This window comes from Hemitrygon akajei, chromosome 8, assembly GCF_048418815.1.
Source record: "Hemitrygon akajei chromosome 8, sHemAka1.3, whole genome shotgun sequence".
NCBI lineage: Eukaryota > Metazoa > Chordata > Chondrichthyes > Myliobatiformes > Dasyatidae > Hemitrygon > Hemitrygon akajei.
Genome location: NC_133131.1, coordinates 74,827,381 through 74,847,764, shown reverse-complemented (window position 1 = coordinate 74,847,764; position 20,384 = coordinate 74,827,381). Strand labels below are relative to the sequence as shown.

Sequence of the window (20,384 nt, the reverse complement as noted above, 5' to 3'; positions counted from 1 at the left end):
GTCCTTGGAGGCAAAGAATTTTCTTTTGTTAGAACGTGAAGAATCTGTTCCAAAAGGTGGTGCCTTTTGAATGAAATAATTAAATACTATCATTTCCAAACAACGCAACAAACATTGGACACACACACACAAAACGCTGGAGGAGCTCAGCATTCCAGGCAGCATCTATGGAAAAGAGTACAATCGAGTTTTCCGGCTGAGACACTTTGGCAGGACTGGAGAAAACAAACTGAGCAGATTTAAAAAGGGGAGGGGGGAGAGGGAAATACAAGTTGTTTTGGGGAAACCTGAAAGGGAAAGGGAGGAAGTAAAGAGCTGGGAAGTTTATTGGTGAGAGACAGAAAGCCATGGAAGAAGGTCCTGTGGCCTGTGCTCCTGTGGCCCATCCCACTGACCATGGCTCCTCCCACAGACCCTGGTACAACGGCGATTGGTACCTGAGCCCGGCCCTCAGTCTCCAGGATGTAGTATGGTGGTCAACTACTGCTTGTTCTTTCTTCCAGTCAATAAAAGCCGATATCTCGCCTTCATGTCTCAGAGAGAGTTATTGATGGTGCATCAATTTTATTGACTGGAAGTTTTAAAAAATGGAAATCATTTTACTTCCGGAAAAATTGGAATTGGACCCCCAAGCCCCTGAAGCAGCTCTTGCCTTTGAACTCTGGCTTGCATGCTTCCAATCATACTTGGAGGAGGTTAGTGCAACTGAACCTGCTGTAATGCACAGAATTCTCCTCTCGAGGGTCACCCCGAAAGTTTAGTCACTTATCAGGGACCTGTCGACCTACCAAGGGGCACTGGACGCCCTCAAAAGACAGTACCTGCGGCCGGTGAACACCGTCTACGCAAGACATCGCTTAGCTACGCGATGACAGCGGCCTGCAGAGTCGAGTGCCGAGTTTCTCTGAGCCCTACAGACACTCGTGAGCACTTGTGATTGCAAAACACTCATGGTGGAACAGCATGCGGAGCTCCTCATACGAGACGCCTTTGTTACAGGGATCAGGTCGGTGTACGTTCACCAGCGGCTGCTGGAAAATGCCGATCTCACCTTACACTCGGCGATCGAGACGGCCAACACACTGGAGGCTGCTCTGCACAACGCTGACGCTGTCCAGCCGCGCGATCTCCCGCCGGTTCCGTGGACACTTCAGACCCCGCCGCTGCCGGTTCCCGTGAGGGAATTTGCCAACGCCGCTGCCAGTCGCGATTCCACGAACTCACTGAACCCGACCACAGCTGCTGCCATTCGCAAGCCCGCGCAGTGTTACTTCTGCGGACTCGAAATGCACCCCCGAAAACGCTACCCGGCCCGAGAAGCGACCTGCTCCAGCTGCGGGAAGAAGGGCCATTTCGCCAAGGTCTGTAAGTCTAAACCACGAGCGGGGTCGGGCAGCGCTGCGTGTGAGGCATGGGGGCCACCATCTTGCCTGCCCGCCTCATGCCAGGCATGGGGGCCGCCATCTTGCATGCCCGGATGTGGGCGGCCATCTTTGTCGGCGCCAACATGCCCCGCACCCTACCCACCGGTGCTTACCAGGCACCAAGACGGCAGTTCAAATCTGGCCTCTGTAACCCTCGACCAAAGCGCCCCACACCAGCTTGCAAGGTCAATGATGGACATCCTGGTGGAGGGGCACAGGACTAGCTGCCTGTTTGACACGGGCAGCACTGAGAGTTTTATTGACCCGGACACTGTGCAATGCTGAAGACACGTGACACGGCCGGTAAGCCAGAGGGTCACCTTGGCTTCTGGGTCGTATTCCACAGATATCCAGGTGGGTTGCGTAGCGACATTGGTGGTGCAGGGCACAGAATATCGGAACTTTGCGCTACTGGTCATGCCTCAACTGTGCGCGCCTGTACTATTGGGGCTGGACTTCCAGAGCCACCTCGAAAGTGTGACTATGGCATATGATGGGCTCCTCCCACCACTCACTGTCAGGAATCCTCAGTTTTGTGGGACTTCGTCATATACCCCGCTACTGACCACACACACACACCGACCCACACATACCACCCAGCACCTTGCCGACAGCTGCGCTACTGACACCACTTGCAGCCTCTCCACCCTCAAGATCCCTCCCCCACCGCTGTTCGCCAACCTGACCCCCGACTGTAAACCTGTGGCAACTAAAAGCAGGAGGTACAGCGCGGGGGACAGGGCCTTCATTCAGTCAGAGGTGCAGCGGCTGCTCAGGGAGGGGATAACTGAGCCAAGCACAAGTCCTTGGAGGGCCCAGGTGGTTGTTGTTCGGACCGGGCAGAAAAATAGGATGGTTGTGGACTATAGTCAAACCATCAATACGTTCACGCAGCTTGACGCGTACCCCCTACCCCGCATCGCGGATATGGTCAACCAGATAGCTCAGTACAAGGTGTACTCGACAATAGATCTGAAATCCGCTTATCACCAGCTCCCCATCCGCCCAGAGGACTGCCCCTACACCGCCTTCGAAGCGGGCGGCAGGCTCTATCACTTCCTGCGCGTCCCCTTCGGTGTCACAAATGGTGTCTCTGTCTTCCAGAGGGAAATGGACCGGATGGTGGTCCAGTGCCAACTGAAGGCCACATTTCCCTATCTGGATAACGTCACCATCTGTGGTCACGACTGGCTGGATCACAACGCCAACCTCCAATGATTTTTTCAAGTGGCCAAAGCCCTGAACCTTACTTATAACAGGGACAAGTGTGTGTTCGGAATCACCCAGCTCGCTATTCTTGGGTATGTCGTGGAAAACGGGGTCATTGGCCCTGATCCCGACCGTATGCGCCCCCTGTTAGAACTCCCTCCTCCCACCACCCTCAAAGCCCTCAGACGGTGCCTGGGCTTCTTTTCCTATTATGCCCAATGGGTCCCTCATTACGCAGACAAGGCCCGCCCCCTGGTCGTCTAACACTTTTCCCCTCTCTGCCGAGGCCTGCGCGGCCTTCAGCTGCATTAAAGGGGACGTTGCCAAAGCAACGATGCATGTGGTGGACGAGACCATTCCCTACCAAGTAGAGAGTGACATCTCCGATTTTGCGCTTGCTGCTACCCTCAATCAGGCAGGCAGGCCAGTAGCATTCTTTTCTCGTACCCTTCAAGGCCCTGAAATTTGGCACTCCGCGGTGGAGAAAGAAGCCCAGGCCATAGTGGAAGCTATTAGGCACTGGAGGCACTATTTTGGCGGCAAAAGGTTCACCTTGCTGACCGACCAGCGTTCAGTTGCGTTCATGTTCAGCAACCAACAGCGGGGCAAAATCAAAAATGATAAAATTTTGCGGTGGAGAATAGAACTCTCCACCTACAACTATGATATACTGTACCGGCCTGGAAGGCTCAATGAGCCCCCTGATGCCCTATCCCGGGGAGCATGTGCCAGCGCACAGCTCGACCAGCTATACGCCCTCCATGCACATCTTTGCTATCCGGGGGTCACCCGATTTTACCATTTCGTGAAAGCCCGGAACCTGCCGTACTCCCTTGAGGATATCAGGACAATGAGCAGGGACTGCCAAGTCTGCGCTGAGTGCAAACCGCACTTCTACTGTCCTAAAAAGGCGCAACTTATCAAGGCCACCCCCCCCCTTTGAGCGACTGAGTGTTGACTTTAAGGGCCCCTTCCCTCCACCGACCGCAATGTCTACTTTCTCAACATTATCGACGAGTACTCGCGGTTCCCTTTTGCCATCCCCTGCCCCGACACCACTACCACGTCCGTCATAAAAGCCCTGCGCCAGCTCTTCACTCTGTTCGGATATCCCTGCTATATCCACAGTGATAGAGGGTCCTCCTTTATGAGTGACAAGCTGCGCCGGTACCTGCTAGCTAGGGGCATTGCTACTAGTCGGACCACGAGTTATAATCCCCGGGGAAATGGACAGGTGGAGAGGGAGAATGCTACAGTGTGGAAGGCCACACTTTTAGCCCTTAAGTCAAAAGGGTTGCCGGTCTCTCGATGGCAGGAGGTCCTCCCTGAGGCAATCCACTCTATCCGCTCCCTGTTATGTACGTCCACCAATGCCACCTCTCACGAGCACCTATTCTCTTTTCCCAGGAAGTCTGCCACTGGGACCACCCTACCAGCTTGGGTGACGTCCCCAGGGCCAGTGCTGCTCCGGAAACATGTGAGGAGCAATAAATACTCCCCGCTGGTCGAGAGGGTACACCTTCTACATGCGAACTCCCAATATGCTTACGTGGTCTTACCTGATGGGCGGGAGGACACGGTCTCCGTCCGCGACCTGTTGCCCACAGGAGCAGCAGACCGCTACCCCGAACACTCCACGGTAACTATGAACCCTGTACCCGAGGTGACACCGCGCACACCGAGCCCTACACAGACTCCTCACGACACTCCTATACCGGGCGTCTCGCACGCGCATATACCAGGCGCCTCGCACACGCATGAGGGATCACTGACGCCTAGTGGGCTGACACCTCCAGTTAGGCCGGAACCAGCACAACCACCGTCTCCGGTGCAATCACCACTGGCACCTGTGCAATCACAGCCGGTGCTACATAGATCGCAGTGACAGATTCGACCACCTGATCGACTTAACCCGTAAATATACTTGTAAGAAACTTCGCCCCATGGGGACTCTCTTTTAAAACAAAGGGGGGTGAATGTGGTGAACTATATATACCTGTCTGGACACGCCCCCTGCTGACTGCTCCTGTGGCCCCTCCCACTGACCATGGCTCCTCCCACAGACCCCGGTATAAAGGCGATTGAGGCCTGAGCCTGGCCCTCAGTCTCCAGGATGTAGTATGGTGGTCAACTACTGCTTGTTCTTTCTTCCAGTCAAAAGCCAATATCTCGCCTTCACGTCTCAGAGAGACATGATGGTGCATCATGGACATAAATGGGAATGGGAAGTGGAATTAAAATGGACGGCCACTGGGAGATCACACTTTTTCTGGCGGACAGAGCGTAGGTGCTTGGCGAAATGGTCTCCCAATCTACGTCGGGTATCACCCTGTACTTCTCCCTGACTTTGATAAAATCCACCAGGCTCACCTGAATTGGCCTGGGTGATCGGTGGCAGGCTGACATGCCTGTTCCCACTGCATCTCCCAGCCTCCACCCAGCTAATATGATTTCGCCAGCCTCTTGTTCCAGACTCTTCTCCTGCCGTGTATTTAACCACAGTCCTTGTTTACTCATCGAACCAGCTGGTCTCAACCAGTTGCTCCTAGCTATCACCCTCCCTGCCTGATGTTGCCCTTGGTGCCAGTTGCAGTTAGTCATTGTTCTTCTTGTTTTGTGGCCCCTCCTGGCTTGTTATTTTGTGCTCTATTATTAAGGGAGTTGCTGTTTGCGAAAATCGCCTCTGCTTTTGGGTCAAGCCTGCTTTACAATTCTGTGTCAGCCAATAAGTGTCGATAATCAACTGGCAAACCTAAGTTGCCCATTCGTGTGGATAGGGGAACAAAAATAAAACAAGGCGAGGTTGATGACGATGTGAAAGGAAATACAACTGCGATTGCTCTACTGAGGGATTTGCTCTGTCGGGTGCTGGAATAGTCCCAGTGGGCTGAATGGCTTTCTGTACTGTCAATATTTTCCACCGTAATACTCCAAAACAAGTGTGTGAGTGGTAGCAGCGATGTATTTAATCGAGGATCAAAATGCTTCATGTTTTTTTAACAAAGAAATTTAAAAGCAGGATAGAACCATAGAACGTTACAGCACAGAAACAGGCCTTTTGGCCCTTCTTGCCTGTGCCGAACCATTTAGGATCTTTTAACTATGTCAGCAAAAAGGAAACTGCCATGTTCTAAATCAGCAGTTATTCAGAGTTGTAATGTACTTTGTGTCCACAGACGTTACAAAGTAGTTATAAATGTGTGACTATATTTCTTACACATTGGAATTCTGACCGAATGGAACTTCCTAACTTTCATCGTGATTTCATTGTTTTGTCCTTGGAGGCAAAGAATTTTCTTTTGTTAGAACGTGAAGAATCTGTTCCAAATGGTGGTGCCTTTTGAATGGAATAATTAAATACGATCATTTCCAAAACAAAGCAACAAACTTTGGACACACACACACAAAACGCTGGAGGAGCTCAGCATTCCAGGCAGCATCTATGGAAAAGAGTACAATCGAGTTTTCCGGCCGAGACCCTTTGACAGGACTGGAGAAACCAAACTGAGCAGATTTAAAAAGGGGAGGGGGGAGAGGGAAATACAAGTTGTTTTGGGGAAACCTGAAAGGGGAAGGGAGGAAGTAAAGAGCTGGGAAGTTTATTGGTGAGAGACAGAAGGCCATGGAAGAAAGAAATAAATGGTGGGGGGGGGCACCAAAGGCAAAAGTCGGGCAAGAAGATAAGGTGGGAGAGAAAAAGGGGGTGGTGGGAAATCCTGGAGGAGGGGGGTGGGGGGCTCATTACCGTAAGGTTGAGAAATCGATGATCATGCCATCAGGTTGGAGGTTACCCAAACGGAATATAAGGTGGTGTTCATCCTGACAGTGGAGGAGGCCATGGATGGATATAAATGGGAATGGGAAGCGGAATTAAAATGGGTGGCCACTGGGAGATCACTCTTGTTCTGGCGGACAGAGCGTAGGTGCTCGGCGAAATGGTCTCCCATTCTACATCGGGTATCACCGATATCGAGGAGGCAACACTGGGAGAACCGGATACAGGAGATGACCCCAACAGACTCACAGGTGAAGTGTCACCTTACCTGGAAGGACTGTTTGGGGCCCTGAATGGTAGTGAGGGAGGAGGTGTAGGGGCAGGTGTAGCACTTATTCCGCTTGCATGGGTAAGTGCCAGGAGTGAATGGACAAGGGACTTGCGTAGGGGGCGATCCCTGCGGAAAGCATAAGATTGGCGGGGGTGGGGGTGGGAGGGAGTTGCGCTTGGTGGTGGAATCCCATTGGAGGTGGTGGCAGTGACAGGGAATTATGTGGTGGACGCGGAGGCTGGTGTGGTGATAGGTGAGGGCAAGAGGAACACTACCCTGTTAAGGTGGCGGGAGGATGGGGAAAGAGCAAACGTGTGTGAAAAACGTGCATGCTTGAAAGAGATGCTGTTGAGGGCAGCGTTGATGTTGGAGGAAGGGAACCCCTTTGAAAAACGAGGACATGATCTCCTTCATTCTGGAATGAAAATTCTGATCCTTTGGATGAGTCGGATATATTCAACTCATTAGAGATCATTGACCTGGAACGTTATCGTTACTTCTCTGTCCTGACCTGCTGAGTAGTTCCAGTGATGATTTGTTATTCTTTCAGGTTCATACTTTGAGTTTTATTTTTATTTCCGATGATCATCCGATGACTTCGTTTCGCGCAGTCATGAAAGGGTCCCCGTTGCCTCCCTGCAGTACTGATCCTCCAAGGGAGGGGTCGCCATGGCGAAATCCTTCCTTCAAATAAGGTACGTCACGGCTATAGTCCCACCTTCAAGATCTATGATTGGTCAGGATTTTCATCGTCAGCATTTAATGGCTATTTTGGTTGTCACTCCAAGAGACAACCAGCGCGTCTCGATGTCACGGAATGGATGCGTTCCCTGTTGGGATTAAGCGGTGATTGAAAAGAGGCGGGAGTGCAGGAGGTTGTTTCTTTATTTCCTCAGGTCCGTACAGCTGGGTGTGAATCGTAGAGTATGTCCCCCGAGATCGTGTTAAAGCGAAAGTTCACTAGAATCAGATCCACACTTTGTGTGTGTGTTGGTGGGGGTTGTATGGGTGCCGTGCCCAGTTGAGGTGGGGTGTTTATTTGTGTTGTGCATGGTGGGGGATTCGTAGGTGCTATTCCCAGTAAAGGGAGGGGGGTGAGTCATGGGTGCCATGCTCAATAAGGGAGTTTCATAAAGTCAGCAAGGGTGGGGGACGAGGAGGGCTCATGGGTGCTGTGCTTAATGGTCTGGGTTTCTTGCCTGCTGTGCCCATTGCTGGGGAAGTTCATATGGGCACTGCACAATGGGTGTGGAGGGTGTGTTCTTGAATCCTTGCCCAAGAGGGATGGGTTCATGGGTACTGTACCCAGTGGGGGAAGGCTCATGGGAGCCCTGTGTTTTTCTGGGATTCATCAGTATTGAAGAGGGGGCTTACCTGCTGTAATAGTAGAGAGCCCGTGTTTATTCTGCCCTCACATGGGACCTCGCGGTTTCTGTGTACTCACTGGCAGGTGGTTTGTGTATAATATCTAGTGGCAGATGGTTCACGAGCACTGCGGGCATTGGTTGGACGCTAGTGTGTGGTTCTGCTCAACCACGGGAGGTTTGGAGCTCGTGGGGCCACTCAGGGGTGTATGGGTACTGTGTGCCCAGTGGATAGAGAGCAGGAGCAGTGCCCACTTGTTGGAGAACTGTGGGTTGTGTGCACTAAATGTTGGGGAGTTGGAGACCATGGGCCGGGCAGATACAGGCCCATACGTGATAGGTGCTGTGTGATAGATCAGAATCAGGTTTATTGTCACTGACATTAGATGTAAACTGTGCTGTTTTGTAGCAGCAGAACTGTCCAGGCAGAACACATTACCATAAGTTGCAAAAAAAGTAAATAGTGGGATAGAGGAATAGAGAGGACTGTTCAGAAATCGGATGGCAGAGGGGATGAAGCTGTTCCTAAACATGGGTCGTGGGCTTTTGTGCCCACAATTGGGTGGCCTTCGAGCAATGTACATACTGGGGTGCGACTCGTAGATATTGCATGCCTACAGCTGAGGTGACTCGTGGACATCGTGAACTCCTGGTGGGATGTCTCTGCCGGGCACTCACTGATGGTTGAGGTCCATTGGCTTAAGAGTGATTTCCTCGGATGTCTGGTGGGCATTGTGTGAAAGAGTGAACCGTTAAAGTTCTATGGAAAAATAGCTTTCATTAAAGCTCGTGTCTTGTTTGTGTTGATTGCGTTGAGGTGTCTATAGTGTTGATATGGAGGATGGTTCCTATGATGGAGGAAGTCATAGACCAGAGTATACACCCTCAGAGTAGAGGGGGGTTTGTTTTAGAACCGAGATGAGGAGGAATTTCTTTAGCCAGAGAGTGGTGAATCTGTGGAATTCAATGCCTTGGGTGGCTATGGAGGCCATCATTGGGTATGTTTAAAGCAGAGATTGCTAGGTTGTTGATTAGTCAGGGCATGAAGGGCTACAGGGAGAAGGCAGGAGATTGGGCTGAGAGGGAAATGGATCAGTCATGATAAAATGGTTGAGCAGACGTGATGGGCCAAATGGCCTAATTCTGCTCCTATCTCCTATGGTCTTAATTCTACGAGATGTAATAGCTGCTCAAAGAGTAATTTGTTAATCCTCATTGCTTTTACAGCACACTAGGAGTTACACTCCTGAGCTGGTAGTTTAGGAGACTGTGAAATGAATGGTACGCTAATCCCAAACACTCCCTTCGCCATGGATTTCTGGCAGATTCGAAAATGCAGCCACATCCATTTGTTCTTCCTTTTCCACTTGCATAGTGATCACACGTCGGGTCTCTCTTCTACCTGGAACAGATCCATATACTGTTCTCCCATTACAGCCAAGTTGTTGCAATGGAAGTTTCAGGTGAGGATTTTACAGTGTATCATGTAAAATCTTTGCAAGTTTTCTCCTCTTTAAACTCAAGTACTAAATTTGTTGACAATTGACTAGCCGTTCCATTGTGGAGGATCCCATCCAAGCCATAATCTAAATGACTTTTACTGAAGCCCATCAGCCCTACTAGGCCATAGGCCACTGACAGCAACTCCCCAGATTTCTCTGTCCTGGGCCAGTCTTTCACGTTCTCCCAGGTTTAGCCCATCTTCTCCTTCCTCTCCCGGGGATGAGATCTTTGGAGGTTCTGTTGGCATTTCTGGAGCTCTGGGTTTTTACGGGATGGGGTTACTAACCCAGTACCCAACCCTCCTCCTTTCACCGGGTTGGGGCCGTCCATGGTAAAATTCTAAATTGTGCAGGATTAGTTATGGACTGAAACAGACAATTCCTTTGTTGTTTTCAATACAGTTTAAGAGAAGAATCCTCTTTCCAGCTTGTGTGTGCAAAATGGCTGAAACCCAACTTTAAGAGAACCCATTTCCCTATTTGAAAACAACTGGTATCAGGTTGTGCAATTTCCTATTTCTTGTTCATCCTTAATTGCCCTGAGGTCATTGAAATCTAACCATGGAATTCAGCATTCCATCGTAGTCCAATCTCTACCCCTTTCTAGTGCATCATTATTGTATACTTTCTTTTCTTGATGATCCCTTAATGAAAGTTTGAACATGAATTTTAGCACTTAATCACCAAACTTCTCTGCTCCTAAACACATCTTTCTTAAACACGAGATTCTGCAGATGCTGGAAATCCAGAGCAACACACACTGAGGAACTCAGCAGGTCAGGCAACATTGATGGAGAGGAATAAACAGTTGAGATTTCGGGCTGAGATCCATTTCAGATCTCAACGAAGGGTCTTGGCCTGAGGCGTTGACTGTTTATTCCTTTCCACTGATCTTTCTCAACACTTTTATCTTTAGCATCATCAACTTTTTGTTTTTTATCTTCTGTCATTAACTCCTTCTAGAACATATTTGCCATTTCCTCGAAACAGCCTGAATTTTCTTCTTGCACTGCACTGTCTCAAATGATTCTGTGATCTCCAGGGTTCTGATAAACAGTGTTGCTTTTCTTCACATTTCAGGTTGGTGTTCTAAATATCTAATTCTTTCCTGACCATCACTGGTCTGATCTGTGAAAAGACTAAATTTTTTTGACTATCTTTCGTCACTTTGCTTGCTGGGTATTGACTCTGTCAGTCACACTGCAGCCTTCAACAAAGTTTCTTCTCAGAATTCTATTGAGACTTACTTAGGGTTCCATTTATATTTGCCCCAGCACGTGCCCTGGTCCCTGCTAAAACATAATAAGACTGAGCAGAGCTCATGTGCAATTTAGGAAAGGAAAACCTTGTCTCATAATCTGTTGGTGATCTTTGAGAATGTGATTAGTAGAATAGTATTGGGGGACTCAGTGAATGTATTGTACTTGGATTTTTTTTAGAAAAAGTTTGGAAAGATCTTGCGTAGGAGAACATTTTATAGGATCTATACAACGTCTGCAGAGAGGCGTTGGCAGTGTTGGTGCGCGAAGGAGGCATTCATTTGTTACATACCATGTGGGTATCTTGTGACTGTCTTATGACCATGATGTAATTGAGTTTCTGGTGAGCATGATGTAATGGTCTGGTGATAGTGGGGTGATGTAATTAATCTTAAGTCAAAGGTTATTACCGGCAGTTTCGCGAAACACTGCCGCATGTGATTTGGTTTCTACCTTTGCAATTCAGTCGGAGAGTGAAGAATTCATCGAAGTACAGGAACCCGAAGGATCGAGAAAAGTTGGTGTTGTCGGTGGTAAAACAGGACCGACATTATTTAATCTTCAGTCAAGGAATTAGTAACCTGCATCCAATATAGCTCCTGCATTCTGAAAGCAGAAAGAGTTGGACGCAGCTTTTTGCCAAGGAAAGGTCAGTGCCTTTAAGCCGTTTTGATTTCCTTTGTCGAAAATCCTTTGGGCAAAGTATATTTCGGCGGGGATCAGCAGAAACGTCATGTCGTCAAGGAATTCGTTACTTCAGGAAAGTCTCTCCTAATTGATTGTATAAATCATTTTTGGACTTTCGTATTTACCACTTTAAGAACTGTGTTCGCATTTATCGCTTTAAGAACTGTTTGAGTTGCTGTATAGCAGTTAGCTTCCAGTTAAGTTAGTCGTTTGGTTACTTTTCATTTTCGTTGAGCAGGGTTTAAATAAATGTTTTATTTGTTTATAAAAAACCAGTCTCGATTCTATATTCATTGTTGCCGTATCGTGACACAGTCTAACAGCGAGAGTTTCATCTTCATTGCTTTTCTTGTGATTGCAATGCCCTTTTCAACAATGTTAATGTGGAATGCTGCGAGACTGATTCACTGACAACGAGGGAGCTTCGGAGCGAAGACTAGGCCTCAAGCCGAGGAGTTGCCTATTTACAGCCGCCCAGGAGAGAGTTGTTGGAGCCGGTATGCTCCACTGGAGGCAGTGTGGTGCGGCGTCCATGCCGGAGCTGGTGCTGCCCCCAGTGTTCATTCAGAAGAAGACAAGCCATATTGTGTTCAACTGTAGACTGCTGTAACATTCGTATATTCAGGGCCCTGGACTTTTTTTGTGTGACTGTATTTTACTGATCATTTCTATGTGCTTGATGCATCTTTGCCGTCGGATGTTCCAAGGTTGAGTGAAGAGACAATGAAGTGTCATCTGCTGTTGACATGTTGTGAGGGCTGGCAAATTGGAGCAGATCCAAGTTCCTCCTCAGGCAGGAGTTTGATCTGATAGGTAGCGTCTTTATACATTTGGGAGATAATACATACAATGAGCTGCTAGAGGAAGTGGTTGGGGTGAGGACCATTGCAACATTTAAGAGGCATTTTGATGGGTACCTGAGATGAAGGTTTGTAGGGTTGTGGGCTAAATTTGAGCAACTGGGACTAGTCGGGAGGATGCTGTGGTTGGCATGGACCCATTGGGCCAAAGGGAGAATAATAGTTCAGCACAGATTAGATGGGCTGAAAGGCCTGTTTCTTTGCTGCCATCTCTATGAGTCTGAATTTCTGGATTGATGCTTGGGCCCTGCTTTTCACAATCCCCTGCAATAGAAGGAAACAAATGTCATGTTTCCAATTTGCTTATGATACTAAGCCAGGTGAGATTGTGAATATAACGAGGCTGCAAGTATGGATAAGATGAGTGAATGGGTGAGAACACAGGTAGAGGATTACACCACGAAGCCAAAAGAACACACCAGACAACGCTGCTAAAAGGTTATTTTGAAAGTCGGGAGATGGATACAAGGAAACCTCCCTGTCACTGAATATCCCTTGGAGTATGGTTGAGTCAATCATCAAGAAATCAAATGATATGGCACAGCTATAAATCTGTCTAGAGCAGGCAGTGTTAAAAAAAATGAGTGACCATACAAGAAGGGGACTGGTGAGGGAGGCCACCAAGAGACCTATGACATCTCTGGAGGAGTTTCAAACTTCAGTGGCTGAGGTGGGAGAGACTGTGCACACAACTGTTGCCTGGGTGTTTCACCAGTCACAGCTTTATGGGAGAGTGGCAAAGAAAAATCTGCTGTTGGGGGCCAAAAAACATGTGAAATCTTGGCTAGAGTTTGCCAGAAGGCATGTAGGAGACTCTGTAGTCAAATAGAAGAAGGTTCTGTCGTCCAATGAAACCAAAATTGAGCTTCTTGTCCATCAAATTAAATGCCATGTTTGGTGTAAGCCAAACATCGCACATTATCAAAAACCCACCATCCCAACCATGAAGCATGGTGGTGGCTGCATCACGCTGTGGGGATGCTTCACTGCAGCAGGCCCTGGAAGGCTTCTGAAGATAGAGGGTAAAATGAATGCAGAAAAATACAGGGAAAACCTAATGTAGTCTGCAAGAGAACTGCCACTTGGGAGAAGATTTGTTTTCCAGCAAGACAATTACCCCAAGCATAAAGCCAAAGCTACACAGGAATGGCTTAAAAGCAACAAAGTTGATGCCTTTGCGTGGCCAAGTCAGAGTCCAGACCTCAATCCAATTGAAAATTTGTGGCTGGATTTGAAAAGGGCTGTACACTCACGATCCCCATGCAATTGACAGAGCTGGAACAGTTTTGTAAAGAAGAATGGGGAAAAATTGCAGTGTCCAGATGTGCAAAGCTGATAGAGACCTATCCACATAGACTCAAGGCTGTAATTGCTGCCAAAGGTGCATCTCCTAAATACTGACTTGCAAGTGGTGAGTAATAATGCAATCAATTATTTTGTGTTTAACAATTGTAATAAGTTTAGACCAGTTTGTAGAAATTAGTTTTCACTGACACGAATGAGTCTTTTTTGTTGTCCAGTGTCAAAAAAGCCAGATTAAATCCACTGTGTTTCAATGTTGTAAAACAATAAAACATGAAAACTTTCAAGGGAGATTAATACTTTTTATAGGTATTGTATATATAACAGAAAATGAACACTAAGAAAAATTAGTCAGGAAGAACCCAGCTGGAAGACACTGCACATCTCAATAACAAATTGAGTCAAGTCACAGCCAAGTGCCCTTTAACTGAGGCTCATGCAGGTCGTACCCTACAGCTCAGGCCCACTTTGCAGTCCTCACATCACACATAGAATGCTTTTGTGCAAGTGACAGCAAAATGTGCATGGAATGCCATTTGTCATCACCACATGCCAGGCATATTTGCTGGAGAAAGACCAACTTAAGGAAGTTTGCACTAGTAAGAACATAGAAAACCTACAGCACAATACAGGCCCTTTGGCCCACAATGCTGTTCTGGACATGTACTTCAGAAGTTACCTAGGATTACCCATAGCTCTCTTTTTCTAAGCTCCATGTACCTATCCAGGAGTCTCTTAAAAGACCCTATTGCATCTGCCTCCTCCACCGCTGCTGGCAGCCTATTCCACGCACTCACAACTCCCTACGTTTTTAAAAAAAACACCACCACCACACACAACAATAACTTGCCCCTGGCATCTCCTCTGTACCTACTTCCAAGCACCTTAAAACTTGCCTCCTCTTCTGGCAACCATTTCAGCCCTAGGAAAAAGCCTCTGACTATCCAGATGATCAATGCCTCTCATCATCTTATATACCTCTGTCAGGTCATTTCTCATCCTCTGCCGCTCCATGGAGAAAAGGCCAAGTTCACTCAACCTGTTCTCACAAGGCATGCTCCCCAATCCAGGCAACATCTTTGCAAATCTCCTCTGCACCCTTTCTATAGTTTCCACATCCTTCCTGTAGTGAGCCGACCAGAACTGAGCACAGTACTCCAAGTGGGTCTGACCAGGATCCTATATAGCTGTAACATTACCTCTCGGCTCTTAAACTCAATCCCATGATTGATGAAGGCCAATGCTCCGTATGCCTTCTTAACCACAGAGTCAACCTGCGCAGCAGCTTTGAGTGTCCAATGCACTCGGACCCCAAGATCCCTCTGATCCTCTGCACTGCCAAGAATCTTACCATTAATACTATATTCTGCCATCATATTTGACCTACCAAAATGAACCACCTCACACTTACCTGGGTTGAACTCCATCTGCCACTTGTCAGCCCAGTTTTTCATCCTGTCAATGTCCTGCTGTAACCTCTGACAGTCCTCCACACTATCCACAACACCTCCAACCTTTGTGTCATCAGCAAATTTACTAATCCATCCCTTCACTTCCTCATCCAGGTCATTTATCAAAGTCACGAAGAGTAGGGGTCCCAGAACAGATCCCTGAGGCACACCACTGGTCACTGACCTCCATGCAGAATATGACCTGTTATTGAGGTTGATGTACAAAACATGCAGTATTTCTCACTTAATATCTTTCTCTTGTCACTATTATCACATATATGTCACTATTTTCTTGTGGGCATACTCTAAATCTATAGAATAATAACCATACTCGAATCAATGAAAGACTGTCCAATTAGGGTGTTCTACCAGAGAGCAGCGGACAACAAACTGTGCAAATACATAAAGAAGAAATAATAATACATAAATAAGCAACAAATATTGAGAACATGAGATGAAGAGTCCTTGAATATAAGTCCGTAAGTAGTGGGAATATTTCAATGATGTGGCAAGTGAGTTTGAGCGAAGTTAACTCCTTTGGTGCAAGAAATCCTGCGGAAGGAGTTGGGCTCAGAACGTCAACTGTTTTTTTTTTCCATAGATGCTGCCTGGCCTGCTGAGTTCCTCTAGGATTTTGTGTATGTTACTTTGGTTCAAGCGCTTAATGGTTGAGGGGCAGTAACTGTTTCTGAACCTGGTGGTGTGAGGCTTCTGTATCTCCTTCCTGATGGCAGTAGTGAGAAGAAAGTATGACCTGGGTGGTGGGGATCCCTGATGATGGATGCTGCTTTTCTGCAGCAGTATTTCAGGTAGATGTGCTCAATGATTGGAAGTGCTTTAACCGTGATGTCACCATCCCTGATGCACTGATAGGCTTCCTAAAGCTAAGTGTCCAAATCTGGACACAAATTTCCAACTATGACATACTGAATAGTTTATAAATTTAATGGGACTTTTTAAATTATCCACAGAAAAATGTGTTAAGTTATATTAACTTTAAAACAAAGTGTGGGTAGAATTTAAAAGAAAAAGCATGAGGCTGTGAAAATCGGTTTAGGTAACAGTACTTTGATGAATTTTCTTTTAGCGGATTTCCGTTACGCACCCACCATGTTCTGCAATTCTCCACTGAGCACAGAGAAAAGAATAGATATTCTCTACCTGGACAATACAAACTGATCCTGAGTGTGTGGTGCCTTCCCGTGAAGAGGCTACTGAACAGATCAAAGAAATAATCAATGCTCACCCAGAACACAGTGTCGTAATAGGTAAGAAATGAAAACGTCTTTGTTTTCCTGATGCCTGCCTTCATTTTTATAAAGCAAATCCACACTGTCCCATCCCAATTCCCCAAAGGCCTTCATTTTTATAAAGCAAATCCACACTGTCCCATCCCAATTCCCCAAAGGTCCTCATTTTTAATCATGCATTTTGGCGTGTGAAATGTTTATTTCCAAATTATTGATGCTACACAGCCAGACCAGCCTAATCTGTTGATTTTAACTTCATCCTGAGCCTTTTGGTACTGTCAAGGGGCCTGTTTTTTCAAAAATATTGCTAGAAGAGTCCAGCACTTGGGTGGCTGTGACTACTTGTAGTCCAGGTATAAATGTGAATCATCCCCTTTGCTTATGTAGCACCCGTGCCCCCCATTTACCCCCGTTCACTTAGGGTGAACTGCCGCCGCCCCGCCAATAGTGCAATACTTTGGTGTAAATACGGTGTAATGCCCCCCCAGTACACGCTCGCAACCCAAATGTCAGACAACACAACAAAGGCGCGTAAATAATTGCAACTTAGTTATTTCTTTGTGATGGGTTAGTAGAAACAGATAACCTAAAGGCGCCAAATCAGTAAGTTTATCAGTTTGTGCACATAATATTTTAATACATTGGAGCTCATGCCTTCGGTTCAATCCACAACGACCTTCTGAGACTTCGGCTACTGTCCGACGCCCAGTATTCGCTGCCCTGGAACTGCTGTCTGCTCCTCACACGGCTGTCCACTTGCCTCCCAAAAAAGACCACGAACTCCCGCTCAGCTTACACATACAAGATAGCATAACAATTCTCCATTGGTTAGTTCCCCCCCTTATCTGCAGTTATAACCCAAACATTCCGGACACAGAAACCCATTACAACATTAAATAACATTACAGAGAAGCCATTTCATTATAACAATACATTTTGTTAGCCTGAACAGTTAACACCACAGTTACTGGTACTGAGAGCCCTACACTTAGAGGAGAGGTAATGGGAGAACTTGAATGTGGGGGTGGGGGGTGGGAATCACTTAGGTGCTTGATGAAAATTGATTTCTGAATGAAAGCATTGGTTTCTCTGTTAGTATTACCCTATCATTATGGAGGATATAATTCAGAATTGAAGATTGGCAGCATTTCATGGGACTTGGATTTGGAAGTTAAAAGTCATTCTAGTTTAGCATCGAGAAAAAAATATAATGCTTGTTAACTTAAGCTGTTTGAAAGGGTGCCCAGACTGAAAATGAGCAGAGATGACAGATTACAACTTTACAAAGGAATCCTCATCAGTGCTACCCTCTAATTGTTCAATGTTTTTTAATATAATATGAAGCAATAAGGAAAGTTCCTTCCGACCTTCGATAACTGTTACAAGGAATTATCTGTGCAGATTGATGGGTGAGAAATAAAATGGGCTTGACCACTTTGCTACTGCAGTGAACAGCCAATGAATATTGACCACCGGTGTGAGGAATGGAAAGTCATCGTTTCATTGACTTGCCTTCTCTCAATTCAAAGTTCAGAGTAAATTTATTATCAAAGCACATATATGTCACCATGTAGAACCCTGAGATTCATTTTCTTGTGGGCCGCCACAGTAAATACAAAGAAACACAACAGAGTGAATGAAAAACCACACACAACAGAGACGGACAATCAACAATGTGCGAAAGACAACAAACTGCAAATACAAAATAAAAAGGAAATTAAGAGTAATAAATCAGCAAGAAATATCAAAAATTTGAGTTGTAGAGTCCATAGTTTGTAGAATCATTTAAGTTATTGCCTTACGAAGGAGGACACATACTGCAGGGGCTTTATACAACCGAAAACATGTTATGTTAGGTTGTGATCCGCTCTCTGTAACGGTTTTGTAGTTCCAGGAGTTGGACTACTGTTGCTCCCAACAATTAATTTGCTCAATAGGAGAAAACTGACAATAATTTAGCAGTAATTTATTCTAAAGTTATCGTTCTGTGCTTTGGGAACATCTGGAAAAAGTCACTGAGTTGTATCAAGACTTTGTGCAGGTAGTTTTTGATTGTACAATGGTGGCAGTTCTTCTGCTAATGGATGAAAAGGCCATTTCAAGTCCCATGCCAATACATAAATATAGATTCTAGATGTTAAACAAAGGCCAAGTGAACACTGGGCATTCATACTGCCAAAAGCGTGATCTGGTTCTTGTCATATTAAAGATGAACCATTGGTATTTTCCAGATGTCCTCGAGTGTCTGTCAATCAATGCCATATTTGAAGAGTAATCGCAGTGACTACCCTTCAAAAATGGCATTGATTGAGAGGCACTCGAGGACATCTGGAAAATACCAATGGGTAATGAGTAATGATTGGGTAATGGTGCATCTTTAATGTGACAAGAACCAGATCATGCTTTTGGTTGCAGGAAGCGATCTGGGAATTGTCACAATGCAGTAGCTGGAGACAGTGATTGGACAATTGTCACATTGCTGCTTGCAACTACTGCATTCCCTTCTTTTAACAGTCATTACTCTTCAAAAATGGTGTTGATTGAGAGGCAGTCGAGGACATCTGAAAAATACCAATGATGCTATTTTATAGCATAGCTTTATTTTCTTTCTTCCTTTTGTTGCTTTTATCTTCTGAAACTGTAAAAAAAAATGTTTGTGTAGATTATGCCTGAGCTGTTTCTTCCTATAATTACAGGTCTATATAACTTGGGCAAAGAATCCTTGTTAATAGAGCTGGCTCTGGCATTCAAAACCTGGATTATGGTGAGTCCTCGCAGACTTCAGATGTTTCAGCTGCTGAGACTGAGCAATGTGTTCACTTCAGAGATCGGGGCTGGAAGAATCCGTGTGGTAGATCAGAATGAAATTAACCGACTTAATATGGTTCAGTGGAATCAAATGTGCCCTACGATTGCGATTATCCCAACAAGCCGCAGAATAAAACTCGCACACAAAGACATTCACATAATTCCCTATTCGGATCATTCCTCCTTTCAGGAACTGCAGGAATTTGTGGCCAGGCTGAAGCCCTGTTCCATTAGGCCTATAGTGAAAGGAAAGGCATGCCACGCCTACTTCTCCCAGTGTCTTAGTACAAGTGATGAGTTGAAGCCAATCCAGGTTCCAGAAACCGTAGAAAGATGCATGAAGAAGAATTGGAAACATAATGAGGTGCTGCCTCATCGGTTTTTAAAATCAAGACCTCTGGATGTTCCTCGGGGTGTAGTGTTTGAGTCACCAGAGAAAGGACTGCATGACCGCGATGGAGCTGCTGATCTCTGTACAGAGGAGCTGAGTTGGGGCTACGCTAGTCTGAAATCTTTTGATGCTGTTGTTGAACAATATTTTAAGAGGAGGAATAAGCGAAAGGTGAGAAACATGTTGGATTAGATGAGAACAGCTGCATTGCAAAGACAACAGATTTGAAATATTTATTTTACCAGCAATCACTTTATGAAAGTGCAATTATTTCTCATTCTCTAAACCCTATGAATTTTGGGGAACATTCCAAGTGCGTGTTAAATATAACTGGTTAAAGTTTTAGAAATGTATCAGCAGCAGCAGTCCTGTTCTTGAAAGCTGGCAAAGTGTCAAGAAAGTTTGAATCTTTCCACTCGTTTTTTTTAATGTATTGGTTAACCAAATTCATTCTCAGTTTTAACAGTGTGCCCTCTATTGTCCAATTTCATTTTATCCTTGGTTATAATTTCTCAAGGTAGAGATATATTTAAAGGTATAAATATGGGCAATGAAGCCTATTGTGTTGCATCTATGTCATTATTCCAAAGTTCAAAGTAAATTTATTATCAAAGTACATATGTCACAATATACAACCCTGAGATTCATTTTCTTGCAGGCATACCCAATCTATAATAGAACAATAACCATAACAAAATCAATAGCGACTGCACCAACTTGTGCTTTCAATCAGTGCGCAAAAGATACAAACTGTTTAAATACAAAATAAAAGTAATATTAATTGATAAATAAACAAGCAATAACTATTGAGAACAGGTGATGAAGAAGCCC

The 20,384-nt window shown here is 46.0% G+C and overlaps 1 protein-coding gene and 1 pseudogene across 1 annotated transcript in view; both read left to right on the top strand.

Moving 5' to 3' along the window:
* LOC140732511 (AP-4 complex subunit beta-1-like) overlaps window positions 1–20,384 on the top strand; it is an 870,212-nt gene that overhangs the window by 743,450 nt on the left and 106,378 nt on the right.
* On the top strand, window positions 869–20,223 carry LOC140731502 (5' exonuclease Apollo-like; annotated as a pseudogene).